Source organism: Panulirus ornatus, chromosome 65 (genome assembly GCF_036320965.1).
Source record: "Panulirus ornatus isolate Po-2019 chromosome 65, ASM3632096v1, whole genome shotgun sequence".
Taxonomy (NCBI): Eukaryota; Metazoa; Arthropoda; class Malacostraca; order Decapoda; family Palinuridae; genus Panulirus; species Panulirus ornatus.
This window is the reverse complement of record NC_092288.1, coordinates 23331612-23347694: the sequence shown is the minus strand read 5'-3', so window position 1 is coordinate 23347694 and position 16083 is coordinate 23331612. Positions and strand designations below refer to the sequence as shown.

The following is a 16083-nucleotide window of genomic DNA, read 5'->3' as shown; positions in this document are numbered from 1 at the left end:
TAGCTCTAGGGTAAGAGTATTTATGTCCCTTGTTTGTAACCCTTGTTTTGATGCATGACTGGGGAGTCACTGCCTAGGACAATATTAGGATTATTATGGTTTGTTTCAAGTAATATGGGAAAGTTGTTTTAAGTAAGTATGTTAAAATTCTTCATAGAGCCATATAGCTCTTCCTCATCGGTTGGAATACCTCATTTTCCTGGCATTAGATTCATACATGTACATTGTGAGTCTCTAACTTGTCTACTTTGTCAAACAACATTTTCCTCCTTCCTCCTCCCAGCATTTTGAAATCATCACTCTGTTTGATGATGTGATTGCGTCTGAGTGATGATTATGAAAGTAGTGACAAATCAATAAAGGATGAGGTGCTAAAGGCTAAAGACGAGAACCAAATTTTTGAGAAGGTGTATAGATACAAACTTACTATTTCACCTTGATTCCTGTTTTTCTTCTCACTAACCTCTTCCTTTTTATATACAGTGATAGACTTAAGTTTAATGCTTTCATCTTAGAGCAGCACTAATCAGTTTCGTGAATGAATTACCTATTGTCTTAACATGTTTCATTTATTATTGCATCTTCTGTATTTCTGCCTTCTTCCATACCTTTTTACCAGTTAGGTAATCATAGTTCACTGTACATCACATGGCGATCAAACAGTCCCCATTTACACCCTTTTTCATTATGAGTCTTTCTTGTATTTCTTTTTCGTATTATTTGCATTTATGATGAAAAAAGAAATCTTCCATTATCATCACTGAAAGCATATGACAGTCAACTTGCATTAACAAAAGGGATCTTTGATCAAGTATGCTTAGTAGGTCAGTCAGTGAGTATCCTATGTTCTTTCAGCTGTACAGCAAATTGGCTTGTCAAGAGTCTCTGTCACTCATTTTGATCTGTATTTCTTTCAACCCCCACCAGTTCATTTATTTAAGCACTTCTTACAAACTTTCAAACTCTGTCTCCATTATTCCATTGTCTAACCTTCATGTATAGTCTGTCTCACCCATTATAGAATTTATAATTCTTAACATCCACTGTCATTCCTTATCCTCTTTTCTCAGACCCATACATCTTATTCTCTTTACACTAATCAGTCTGTATTTTTTGTCTGAAGCATTCTTCTCTACTAGTGCTTTTATTTCCTAATTGATTTTGATAATGTCATTGCATCTTATGTGTGTGCCATGTACATTTACAACTTCTGATTCCTTTCTGTGTCCTTTGATTCTGCCTGTTTATCTGTCTTCAATGTGTTCCCATTTACTTAGGGGCAGATAAGGTTCATAAAAGTTCCTACTGTAGGAATTGATTTTGCAAAACTTAGGTCCCCAGCCTCATCTCCACACACTAGCAACAGAGGTAGGGATGTCCTATTCCTTGGGGTAGATTTTTCTACAAATTTATGTGAACATTCTTATAGGTGGCTGTGCGAGAAGCTCTGCCAAGCTTTCAAGATGGGCAGTGTTAAATACTTGCTTAGTTTTCCATTGTAGGCCCATAAAAGAAACTCTTCCAACCTTTTGATATAAGAGTACAAGTTCACTTAGTTTCACAATATAGATATGATTGGCATGGATTCCCTGTCATTCAGGACAGGCATATGTGAACAGCATATTTAGTTTTCCAGTTTAGGCATAGAAGAGAAGCTTTCTTGGTCTTCTAGCATGGGCTATGTCAGAGGTACATACTGACTTTCAACTAAGGATCTCTCAGGCTCTCATTATTGATCTGTGTGAGAAGTTCACAGTCACCTTTCTCAGGCTTTAATGAGGTGCTTGCCCAACTTTCCAACTAAGGCCTTTATGAGAAACTTATTAACTATTCAGACATGAAGTTTGTGTTGGAAGCTCATGTGACCATTTGATATAGGTCTATGTAAGATTCTTAACCCACTCTTCCAGGATAGACCTAAATGAAGTATTTGCCATACCCTCCTACTTGACCTCTGAGGACAGCCATCACTATTCTTTTGCTGAGCAAATACTAAGGACGTCCAGCACCCTTGGGGTCTCTCAAAACCTTATCAGCATTATCAGCCAACTTGTTAGGGCCATTATAGCCCACAAGTAGGTCTTATCTGTTGTCCTCAAGCAGCATGTGATTAGTGTGTGGTCTCCATTGTTGGAGTTACTCTTAAGGGAGAAAGAGAGAAGAAGGAGCATCTTAGTGAGTGGAGCTTTTTTTTTTTTCATGGTTTGGTATATATATATTGCATATGGGGATAGGGGAGAAAGAATACTTCCCACGTATTCCCTGCATGTCGTAGAAGGCGACTAAAAGGGAAGGGAGCGGGGGGCTGGAAATCCTCCCCTCTCTTTTTTTTTTATTTTTTTATTTTTTATTTTCCAAAGGAAGGAACAGAGAAGGGGGCTAGATGAGGATGTTTCCTCAGAGGCCCAGTCCTCTGTTCTTAACGCTACCTTGCTGACGCGGGAAATGGCTAATAGTATGAAAGAAAAGATATATTGACAGTGTATGCAGCTGATTTTTTGTATTCATATCATGTGTAGGGAACTGATGTTTTGTATTCATATTATGAGAACTTATTTGAAAAAGATTAAACGCTGGGATATATTCAGAACTTTGTTAAGTGATTTATTAATTTATTTATTGTTGTGTTGACCATACAGAGGAAGTATTCATATTGTTATGAGTGGCCTTATGGTATTAGGAAACTAAACTGTAACTGAATTATAGTTGACTGCAGGAATAATCCATGGAGATTTGATTTCTATTGTTGCATGTCAGTGAGCATTATCATGCTAGAATCAAAGAAAAGTGAACAATTGACAGTTGAAATGTAAGAGTTTGCTCAGTCTGAGATTTTCATGATAATGGCTTACGGGATGCACCTTGTCAAGTTGATGGACAGGTCTGTGTACATGGAGTGACAGTTGATATTTTTTTTTAACTTATCTTTTCCTGGGAAGCACACAGTATAGTTATCTAAAAAGACAAGGAACATCAACATGAAAACTGTAGAATGAGATTTTGTAAGTGTTTATACTTGTAGAACTGTTGAAATTTTGATAAACAAAAAGAGGAATTTAAGTAGTGTTACACTTTTTATATTTTTTCATTTGTTTTTTTTTTAGGGGCATTGGGAATCCTTTCCTCTTTTAACCAGCCTGAGGACTTGGGTTTCAGGACCCCAGTTCTGTGGAACTACTTGCCTTAAAATGATCATGCATGTCTTTGAACTTGACCCACTTTATGTACAACAAATGGGGATGCTGGTAAAAATGATAGATATTTTCATGAATATCACCAATGATAATAGTAATAATAATAGTAATAATGATAATGACAATAATAAACATGACAAAAATATTTTTTTCATATATACTCACCATTTCCCACGTTAGCGAGGCAGCATTAAGAACAGAGAACTGAATCTAAGAGGGAAAATCCTCTTTTGGTTCCCTTCTCTGTTCCTTCTTTTGGAAACATGAAAACTGGAGGGGAGGATTTTCAGCCCCACACTCCCTCCCATTGTAGTCTCCTTTTATGACTTGAGGGGAATATGTGGGAAGTATTCTTTCTCCCCTATCCCTAGGGATAGAAATGATAATAATAGTGGTAGTAAAGATGATAATGATAATGATGATAATAATAATTACAAGAATAATAATGGTGATGATAATGATAATGATGATGATGAAGATAATGATAATGATTATCATTATCATTATTTTTTATTCTTGATTGCCGTTTCCCACATTAGCAAGGTAGTGACAGGAACAGATGAAGAAAGGCCACATTTGTTCACACTTCTCCAGCTTTCATGTGTAATGCACTGAGAACACAGCTCCATATCCACAGCCAGGGCCCCACAGGCCCTTCATGCTTTATACCGAATGCTTCACATGCCTTGGTTCAGTCCATTGACAGCATGTTGCCCCTGGTATACCACATCATTCCAGTTCAGTTTATCCCATTCGTGCCTTTCTTTTCATCAAACATACTACCTATCTCTGCTCTCATCTTAGCTACATTCACACTTTTAGACACCCCAGCCTGAGCCTTAAAGGTGAGTAAGTATTCCTTGATTGTCTCCTTTCGATCCTTTTTTTAGAAATTAAAATATAAGAAGGGGGACTTTCCAGCCCTGCACTTCCACCACCTTTGGTTTGGTTGCTTTCTACAAAATTCAGGAATATGGAGGTAGAATTCTTTCTCCCCTGCCCTATTATTGTGGTGTCTAAATGTGTGTGGATGTGACCAAGAGGAGAAAAAAGGAGAGATAGGTAGTATGTTTGAAGAAAGGAACCTGGATGCTTTGGCTCTGAGTGAAACAAAGCTCAAGGGTAAAGGGGTAGAGTGGTTTGGGAATGTCTTGGGAGTAAAGTCTGGGGTTGGTGAGAGGACAAGAGGAGGAGTAACACTAATCCTGAAGCAGGAGTTGTAGTAGTATGTGATAGAGTGTAAGAAAGTAAACTCTAGATTGATATGGTTAAACCTGAAAGTGAATGGAGAGAGGTGGGTGATTATTGGTGCCTATGCACCTGATCATGAGAAGAAAGATTATGAGAGGCAAGTGTTTTGGGAGCAGCTGAGTGGCTGTGTTAGCAGCATGGATGCACGAGACCAGGTCAAAGTGATGGGTGATTTGAATGCAAAGGTGAGTAATGTGGTAGTTGAGGGAATAATTGGTGTACATGGGGTGTTCAGTGTTGTAAATGGAAATGGTGAAGTGTTTGTAGATTTGTATGCTGAAAAAGGACTGGTGATTGGGAATACCTGGTTTAAAAAGAAAGATACACATAAGTATACATATGTAAGTAGGAGAGATGGCCATAAAGCGTTATTGGATGACATTTTGATTGATAGGCACGTGAAAGAGAGACCTTTGGATGTAAATCTGCTAAGAGGGGCAACTGGAAGGATGTCTGATCATTATCTTGTGGAGGTGAAGGTGAAGATTTGTAGGGGTTTTCAGAAAAGAAGAGAGAATGTTGGGGTGAAGATAGTGGTGAGAGTAAGTGAGCTTAGAAAGGAGACTTGTGTGAAGAAGTACCAGGAGAGATTGAGAGCAGAATAGAAAAAGGTGAGAGCAAATGATGTAAGGGGAATGGGATGTATTTAGAGAAGGAGTAATGGCTTGTGCAAAAGATGCCTGTGGCATGAGAAGCGTGGGAGATGGGCAGATTAGAAAGGGTAGTGAGTGGTGGGATGAAGAAGTAAGATTGCTAGTGAAAGAGAAGAGAGAGACATTTAGAGGATTTTAACTGGGAAATAGTGCAGATGACTGGGAGATGCATAAAAGAAAGAGGCAAGAGGTCAAGAGAAAGGTGCAAGAGGTGAAAAAGAGGGCAAATGAGAGTTGGGGTGAGAGAGTATCATTAAATTTTAGGGAGAATAGAAAGATGTTTTGGAAGGAGATAAATAAAGTGTGTAAGACAATAGAACAAATGGGAACATCGGTGAAGGTGGGTAATGGGGAGGTAATAACAAGTAGTGGTGAAGTGAGAAGGAGATGGTGTAAGTATTTTGAAGGTTTGATGAATGTGTTTGATGATAGAGTGGTGGATATAGGGTGTTTTGGTTGAGGTGTTGTGTGAAATGAGAGGGGGGGGGTCAGGGAAAATGGTTTGGTAAACAGAGAAGAGGTAGTGAAAGCTTTGTGGAAGATGAAAGCCGGCAAGGCAGCAGTTTTGGATGGTATTGCAGTGGAATTTACTAAAAAAGGGGGTGACTGTTGTTGACTGGTTGGTGAGGATATTCAGTGTATGTATGGTTCATGGTGAAGTGCCTGAGGATTGGCGGAATGCATTTATAGTGCCCATTGTACAAAGGCAAAGGGGATAAAGGTGAGTGCTCAAATTACAGAGGTATAAGTTCGATGAGTATTCCTGGGAAATTATAAGGGAGGGTATTGATTGAGAGGGTGAAGGCATGTACATCATCAGATTGGGGAAGAGTAGTGTGGATTCAGAAGTGTTAGAGGATGTGTGGATCAGGTGTTTGCTTTGAATAATGTATGTGAGAAATACTTAGAAAAACAGATGATGGAGTTGATAGAAATGCTCTGTGGAAGGTATCAAGAGTATATTGTATGGGAGGTATTTTACTAGAAGCAGTGAAAAGCTTTTATGGAGGATGTAAAGTATGCATACGATTAGGAAGAGAGGAAAGTGATTGGTTCCCAGTGAATATCGGTTTGTGGCAGGGGTGCTTGATGTCTTCATGGATGTTTAATTTGTTTATGGATGGGGTTGTTATGGAGGTGAATGGAAGAGTTTTGGAGAGAGGGGCAAGTATGCAGACTGTGGTGGACTAGAGGGCTTGGGAAATGAGTCATTTGTTGTTCGCTGATGATACAGTGCTCGTGGCTGATTCGGATGAGAAACTGAAGAAGCTGGTGACGTGAGGTAAATGAAATGCGTAAGACAGTGGACTGATACCTCTTCTCTGTTTACCAAATCATTCTCCCTAACCCTCTCACTTTGCACACCACCTCGACCAAAACACCCTATATCTGCCACTCCATCATCAAACACATTCAACAAACCTTCAAAATACTCACTCCATCTCCTCATATCACCACTACTTGTTATCACCTCCCTATTAGCCCCCTTCACTGATGTTCCCATTTGTTCCCTTGTCTTACGCATTTTATTTACCTCCTTCGAAAACACCTTTTTATTCTCCCTAAAATTTAATGATACTCTCTCACCCCAACTCTCATTTGCCCTCTTTTTCACCTCTTGCACCTTTCTCTTGACCTCCTGCCCTTTTCTTTTATACATTTCCCAGTCATTTGCATTATATCCCTGCAAAAATCATCCAAATACCTCTCTCTGCTCTTTCTCTGATAATGTTACTTCTTCATCCCACTACTCACTACCCTTTCTAATCTGCCCACCTCCCACGCTTCTCATGCCACAAGCATCTTCTGCACAAGCCATCACTGCTTCCCTAAATACATCCCATTTCAACCCCCCACTCCCCTTATTCCTTTGTTCTCACCTTTTTCCATTCTGTACTCAGTCTCTCCTGGTACTTCCTCACACAAGTCTCCTTCCCAAGCTCACTTACTCTCACCACTCTCTTCACCCCAACATTTTCTCTTCTTTTCTGAAAACCTCTACAAATCTTCACTTTCACCTCCACAAAGTAATGATCAGACATCCCTCCAGTTGCACCTCTCAGCACATTAACATCCAAAAGTCTCTCTTTCGCATGCCTATCAATTAACACATAATCCAATAACGAGCTCTGGCCATCTCTCCTACTTACGTACATATACTTATATATATCTCTCTTTTTAAACCAGGTATTCCCAATCACCAGTCCTTTTTCAGCACATAAATCTACAAGCTCTTCACCATTTCCATTCACAACACTGAACACCCCATGTACACCATTTACTACCTCAACTGCCACATTACTCACCTTTGCATTCGAATCACCCATCACTATAACCCAGTCTCATGCATCAAAATTACTAACTCGTTCACTCAGCTGCTCCCAAAACACTTGCCTCTCATGATCTTTCTTCTCATGCCCAGGTGCATATGCACCAATAATCACCCATCCCTCTCCATCCACTTTCAGTTTTACCCATATCAATCTAGAGTTAACTTTCTTACACTCTATCACACACACACACACACACACACATATATATATATATATATATATATATATATATATATTTTTTTTTTCAAACTATTCGCCATTTCCCGCGTTAGCGAGGTAGCGTTAAGAACTGAGGACTGGGCCATTGAGGGAATACCCTCACCTGGCCCCCTTCTCTGTTCCTTCTTTTGGAAAATTAAAAAAAATTGAGAGGGGAGGATTTCCAGCCCCCCGCTCCCTCCCCTTTTAGTCGCCTTCTACGACACGCAGGGAATACGTGGGAAGTATTCTTTCTCCCCTATCCCCAGGGAATATATATATATATATATATATATATATATATATATATATATATATATATATATATATTATTATTTATTTATTTTGCTTTGTCGCTGTCTCCCGCGTTAGCAAGGTAGCGCAAGGAAACAGACGAAAGAATGGCCCAACCCGCCCACATACACATGTATATACATACATGTCCACACATGCAAATATACATGCCTATACATCTCAATGTACACATATATATACACGCACAGACATATACATATATACACATGTACATAATTCATACTGTCTGCCTTTATTTTTTCCCATCGCCACCCCGCCACACATGGAATAACATCCCCCTCCCCCCTCATGTGTGTGAGGTAGCACTAGGAAAAGACAACAAAGGCCCCATTCGTTCACACTCAGTCTCTAGCTGTCATGCAATAATGCACCGAAACCACAGCTCCCTTTCCGGATCCAGGCCCCACAGAAACTTTCCATGGTTTACCCCAGACGCTTCACATGCCCTGATTCAATCCATTGACAGCACGTCAACCCCGGTATACCACATCGATCCAAATCACTCTATTCCTTGCCCGCCTTTCACCCTCCTGCATGTTCAGGCCCCGATCACTCAAAATCTTTTTCACTCCAAATTTCCACCTCCAATTTGGTCTCCCACTTCTCCTCGTTCCCTCCACCTCCGACACATATATCCTCTTGGTCAATCTTTCCTCACTCATTCTCTCCATGTGCCCAAACCATTTCAAAACGCCCTCTTCTGCTCTCTCAACCATGCTCTTTTTATTTCCACACATCTCTCTTACCCTTACATTACTTAGTCGATCAAACCACCTCACACCACATATTGTCCTCAAACATCTCATTTCCAGCACATCCACCCTCCTGCGCACAACTCTATCCATAGCTCACGCCTCACATCCATACAACATTGTTGGAACCACTATTCCTTCAAACATAGCCATTTTTGCTTTCGAAGATAATGTTCTCGACTTCCACACATTCTTCAAGGCTCCCAGGATTTTCGCCCCCTCCCCCATCCTATGATTCACTTCCGCTTCCATGGTTCCATCTGCTGCCAGATCCACAGCCCACCTTTTGTTCTTACAAATTTGTTCCCCACACTCACCAATACTGTATATTTTCTCTTAATTCTCCTCTTCAGATGAATTAGAATGAGATAAAATCTCTGATTAACTCATCCAGCACTCTCTTTATTTTTTATGGTAGGAGAATGTTTATATGGGTGGCAGGGATGTAATGTGCCTTAGGAGGTGAGTGCATGGGGTCAGTGGGTATGCATAAGGTGCTATGGACAAACCCAGGATATGGTAAATCCTGTGTAAAAGGTGTGTGATTGTCCACTGAGGTTACAAGGGGGATACTTATGTATTCATGCTCATTTAATTGGGTTACTATCTATGGGTAGCCAGTAGAGCCTACAATGTGTGCAGAATTCAACTTATGGCAAGAGAAATTTGTTGGCTTATAATACATCAGTCCTGATACAGATTCCTCTGTTACTCAAAGCCATTATCTTCCACTGGATCATGTAAGCATTAAGTTTCTGCTTCTTGAGTGTAATTACCTATTTGTACAGTACTTGGAGGGGGTTTCAATCTGATGGGGTTCCATCCCTGAATGCTCTATACAATCATATAACCTTTTGAATATATGTATGCTGTCTGCATTTACCATGTAATAGTCTCAGTGCAAAGGGTGTTTGAAACTGCTCACAACTTGTGATGAGAAATCTTTTCCTATCAGACAATTAAAACGTGATTAGGGAAATAAATTCACTACCATTCTTTGCTAAACCAATATTTGCTAATCATTACTGTATTTTTAACTTGGGGCATAAAAACCTACAAGGATCAAACTCTACTTGCACTTGAGGGGCATGATAATAACTTTTAAAGAGCATCACTTGCACAAAAGTGATATTTCTGTATTTTAAGGTATACATTATTATGAGAGAAACATCATAAGCCAGTATTCCAGTTTCATGATAAGAGAAGAAGTGGACCAGGCAGTATGATACAGTGGTTAGATTGATGAAAACTACTATTGACGTTTGTGTAAATAAATTATACATTTCCCTTTTCCATAGCCAGAGGTTGAACCATTATGTGACATTCATTTTTCATTTCATTTTCCGGCTAGAAGTTTCAGTTTTCTAAATTATTTCTTACATTTTTCATATTTTTTTTTTCTTTTTTTGCTTTGTCGCTGTCTCCAGCGTTTGCGAGGTAGCGCAAGGAAACAGACGAAAGAAATGGCCCAACCCACACCCATACACATGTATGTACATACGTCCACACTTGCAAATATACATACCTACACAGCTTTCCATGGTTTACCCCAGACGCTTCACATGCCCTGATTCAATCCACTGACAGCACGTCAACCCCGGTATACCACATTGATCCAATTCACTCTATTCCTTGCCCTCCTTTCACCCTCCTGCGTGTTCAGGCCCTGATCACACAAAATCTTTTTCACTCCATCTTTCCACCTCCAATTTGGTCTCCCACTTCTCCTCGTTCCCTCCACCTCCGACACACATATCCTCTTGGTCAATCTTTCCTCACTCATTCTCTCCATGTGCCCAAACCATTTCAAAACACCCTCTTCTGCTCTCTCAACCATGCTCTTTTTATTTCCACACATCTCTCTTACCCTTACGTTACTTACTCGATCAAACCACCTCACACCACACATTGTCCTCAAACATCTCATTTCCAGCACATCCATCCTCCTGCGCACAACTCTATCCATAGCCCACGCCTCGCAACCATACAACATTGTTGGAACCACTATTCCTTCAAACATACCCATTTTTGCTTTCCGAGATAATGTTCTCGACTTCCACACATTCTTCAAGGCTCCCAGAATTTTCGCCCCCTCCCCCACCCTATGATCCACTTCCGCTTCCATGGTTCCATCCGCTGCCAGATCCACTCCCAGATATCTAAAACACTTCACTTCCTCCAGTTTTTCTCCATTCAAACTTACCTCCCAATTGACTTGACCCTCAATCCTACTGTACCTAATAACCTTGCTCTTATTCACATTTACTCTTAACTTTCTTCTTTCACACACTTTACCAAACTCAGTCACCAGCTTCTGCAGTTTCTCACATGAATCAGCCACCAGCGCTGTATCATGAGCGAACAACAACTGACTCACTTCCCAAGCTCTCTCATCCACAACAGACTTCATACTTGCCCCTCTTTCCATAACTCTTGCATTCACCTCCCTAACAACCCCATCCATAAACAAATTAAACAACCATGGAGACATCACACACCCCTGCTGCAAACCTACATTCACTGAGAACCAATCACTTTCCTCTCTTCCTACACGTACACATGCCTTACATCCTCAATAAAAACTTTTCACTGCTTCTAACAACTTGCCTCCCACACCATATATTCTTAATTTTTCATATATGTATATATATATATATATTATCCCTGGGGATAGGGGAGAAAGAATACTTCCCACGCATTCCTCACGTGTCGTAGAAGGCGACTAGAGAGGACGGGAGCGGGGCGCCAGAAATCCTCCCCTCCTTGTATTTTAACTTTCTAAAAATGGGAAACAGAAGAATATATATATATATATATATATATATATATATATATATATATATATATATATATATATATATATATATATATATTTATTATTATTATTATACTTTGTCGCTGTCTCCCGCATTTGCGAGGTAGCGCAAGGAAACAGACGAAAGAAATGGCCCAACCCCCCCCATACACATGTATATACATACGTCCACACACGCAAATATACATACCTACACAGCTTTCCATGGTTTACCCCAGACGCTTCACATGCCCTGCTTCAATCCACTGACAGCACGTCAACCCCGGTATACCACATCGCTCCAATTCACTCTATTCCTTGCCCTCCTTTCACCCTCCTGCATGCTCAGGCCCCGATCACTCAAAATCTTTTTCACTCCATCTTTCCACCTCCAATTTGGTCTCCCACTTCTCCTCGTTCCCTCCACCTCCGACACATATATCCCCTTGGTCAATCTTTCCTCACTCATTCTTTCCATGTTCCGAGACCATTTCAAAACACCCTCTTCTGCTCTCTCAACCACACTCTTTTTATTACCACACATCTCTCTTACCCTATTATTACTTACTCGATGGAAACACTTCACACCACACATTGTCCTCAAACATCTCATTTTCAGCACATCCACCCTCCTTTACACAACTCTATCCATGGCACATGCCTCGCAACCATATAACGTTGCTGGAACCACTATTCCTTCAAACATACCCATTTTTGCTTTCCGAGATAGTGTTCTTGACTTCCACACATTCTTCAAGGCTCCCAAAACTTTCACCCCCTCCCCCACCCTATGATTCACTTCCACTTCCATGGTTCCATCCTCTGCCAAATCCACTCCCAGATATCTAAAGCACTTCCTCCACTTTTTCTCAATTCAAACTTACCTCCCAATTGACTTGTCCCTCAACCCTCCTGTACCTAATAACCTTGCTCTTATTTATATATACTCTCAGCTTTCTTCTTTCACACACTTTACCAAACTCAGTCACCAGCTTCTGCAGTTTCTCACACGAGTCAGCCACCAGAGGTGTATCATCAGCGAAGAACAACTGACTCACTTCCCAAGCTCTCTCATCCACAACAGACAGCATACTTGCCCCTCTTTCCAAAACTCTTGCATTCCCCTCCCTAACAACCCCATCCATAAACAAATTAAACTACCATGGAGACATCACACACCCCTGCCGCAAACCAACATTCACTGAGAACCAATCACTTTCCTCTCTCCCTACACTTACACATGCCTTACATCCTCGATAAAAACTTTTCACTGCTTATAACAACTTGCCTCCCACACCATATATTCTTAATACCTTCCATAGAGCATCTCTATCAACTCTATCATATGCCTTCTCCAGATCCATAAATGCTACATACAAATCCATTTGCTTTTCTAAGTATCTCTCACATACATTCTTCAAAGCAAACATCTGATCCACACATCCTCTACCACTTCTGGAGCCACACTGCTCTTCCCCAATCTGATGCTCTGTACATGCCTTCACCCTCTCAATCAATACCCTCCCATATAATTTCCCAGGAATACTCAACAAACCTATACCTCTGTATTTTGAACACTCACTTTTATCCCCTTTGCCTTTGTACAGTGGCACTATGCAAGCATTCTGCCAATCCTCAGGCACCTCACCATGAGTCAAACATACATTAAATAACTTTACCAACCAGTCAACTATACAGTCACCCCCTTTTTTAATAAATTCCACTGCAGAACCATCCAAACTTGCTGCCCTGCCGGCTTTCATCTTCCGCAAAGCTTTTACTACCTCTTCTTTGTTTACCAAATCATTCTCCCTAACCCTCTCACTTTGCACACCACCTTGACCAAAACACCCTATATCTGCCACTCTATCATCAAACACATTCAACAAAGCTTCAAAATACTCACTCCATCTCCTTCTCACATGACCACTACTTGTTATCACCTCCCCATCAGCCCCTTTCACTGAAGTTCCCATTTGCTCCCTTGTCTTACGCACTTTATTTACCCCCTTCCAAAACATCTTTTTATGCTCCCTAAAATTTAATGATACTCTCTCACCCCAACTCTCATTTGCCCTCTTTTTCACCTCTTGCACCTTTCTCTTGACCTCCTGCCTCTTTCTTTATACACCTACCAGTCATTTGCATTATTTCCCTGCAAAAATCGTCCAAGTGCCTCTCTCTTCTCTTTTGCTAATAATCTTACTTCTTCATCCACCTTTCACTACCCTTTCTAATCTGCCCACCTCCCACGCTTCTCATGCCACAAGCATCTTTTGCGCAAGCCATCACTGCTTCCCTAAATACATCCCATTCCTCCCCCACTCCCCTTATGTCCTTTTTTCTCACCTTTTTCCATTCTGTACTCAGTTTCTCCTGGTACTTCCTCAAACAAGTCTCCTTCCCAAGTTCACTTACTCTCACCACTCTCTTCACCCAAACATTCTCTCTTGTTTTCTGAAAACCTCTACAAATCTTCACCCTCGCCTCCACAAGGTAATGATCAGACATCCCTCCAGTTACACCTCTCAGCACATTAACATCCAAAAGTCTCTCTTTTGCATGCCTATCAATTAACATGTGATCCAATAACACTCTCTGGCCATCTCTCCTACTTACTTATGTATACTTATGTATATCTCTCTTTTTAAACCAGGTATTCCCAATCACCAGGACTTTTGCAGCACATAAATCTACAAGCTCTTCACCATTTCCATCTACAACACTGAACACCCCATTTACACCAATTATTCCCTCAACTGCCACATTACTCACCTTTGCATTCAAATCACCCATCACTATAACCTGGTCTCGTGCATCAAAATACTAACACACTCGCTCAGCTGCTCCCAAAACACTTGCCTCTCTTGATCTTTCTTCTCATGCCCAGATGCATATGCACCAATAATCTCCCATCTCTCTCCATCCACTTTCAGTTTTACCAATTCAATCTAGAGTCTACTTTCTTACACTCTATCACATACTCCCACCACTCCTGTTTCAGGAGTAGTGCTACTTCTTCCCTTGCTCTTGTTCTCTCACTAACCCCTGACTTTACTCCCAAGACATTCCTAAACTACTCTTCCCCTTTACCCTTGAGCTTTTTTTCACTTAGAGCCAAAATATCCAGGTTCCTTTCCTCAAACATACTACCAATCTCTCCTTTTTTCTCATCTACTTTTTTCTCATCCACACACATTTAGACACCCAATCTGAGCCTTCGAGGAGGATGAGCACTGTCCGCGTGACTCCTCCTTCTGTTTCCCCTTTTAGAAAGTATATATATATATATATATATATATATATATATATATATATATATATATATATATATATATTTTATTTTTTTATTTTTTTTTTTTTTTACTTTGTCGCTGTCTCCCGCATTTGCGAGGTAGCGCAAGGAAACAGACGAAAGAAATGGCCCAACCCACCCCCATACACATGTATATACATACTTCCACACACGCAAATATACATACCTACACAGCTTTCCATGGTTTACCCCAGACGCTTCACATGCCTTGATTCAATCCACTGACAGCACGTCAACCCCGGTATACCACATCGCTCCAATTCACTCTATTCCTTGCCCTCCTTTCACCCTCCTGCATGTTCCGGCCTCGATCACACAGAATCTTTTTCACTCCATCTTTCCACCTCCAATTTGGTCTCCCTCTTCTCCTCGTTCCCTCCACCTCCGACACGTATATCCTCTTGGTCAATCTTTCCTCACTCTTTCTCTCCATGTGACCAAACACACACACATAAACCCCCATACATGCACATATACTTACATATCCATACACATATCAACATATACACATATACATATTCATACACACCCAGACATATACAAATATGCACATGTACATATTCATTCTTGCTTGCCTCCATCCATTTCTGGCACCACCCTGCCCCACAGGAAATAACATTGCTACCCCTGCATCAGTGAGGCAGCACCTAGAAACATGTAGAAGTAGACCAAAGATGAGATGGGTACATGGAGTGAGAGAATTGTTAGGGAGGAGATATGTTTTAGGTGAATATGTGAGAAGAATGATTAGGGCTTAGTTGTAATGAAGGCATTTTGTATAGAGGTGGTGTGAATGGAGAAGTTGGTTTTGCTTGATGAGTTGACCTGGCGCATGAGGTGAAAAAGTAAGAACCTCCTTTACAAGAATGGAAGACCATGTTTCATGTGTGACACAGAAAAACATGAGTTCATTGGTGAACTAAGGTTACCTTGTCATTGAAAACTACCAAAGAAACTTAATGAAAATTTTGAAATGTCACTGTAGTACATTTTCACAAAGATGGACTGGAGAAGATGAACCTGCAGTCTGTAACTGATAGATTTAGCTGAAGCAATGAGTGTTGATGGGCCTACTTTGGAAAATATGAGTAGATCATTGAGCCAACAGCATATCACACAGTACTGCGATTGATTAGCCATTGAATATGCTTTTCAGCGTATATGACATGTGTTGTTCTCATTAAAGGCAGGATTCTAAAGGGCTTTGAAAATGTTGAACTTAACACTTGTATTCAATTGTGTTGTGTGTATTGAATTATTATAAGAGTTAATGCCAA

At 40.5% G+C, this 16083-nt stretch overlaps 1 protein-coding gene across 6 annotated transcripts in view; it reads left to right on the top strand.

Annotated features, from left to right (window-relative positions):
- LOC139746649 (carbohydrate sulfotransferase 9-like) overlaps nucleotides 1–16083 on the top strand; it is a 67324-nt gene that overhangs the window by 10447 nt on the left and 40794 nt on the right. Inside the window, exon 1 of one of the 6 annotated variants that reach the window (XM_071658078.1) lies at nucleotides 2059–2175. The exons of 4 other annotated variants lie outside the window; for them this stretch is intronic. The gene's annotated coding sequence lies outside the window, so the exon portion shown is untranslated. Of the gene's footprint in view, nucleotides 1–2058; nucleotides 2176–16083 lie in introns of those variants that run through there. One more of the 6 variants, XM_071658079.1, reaches the window with a different exon arrangement.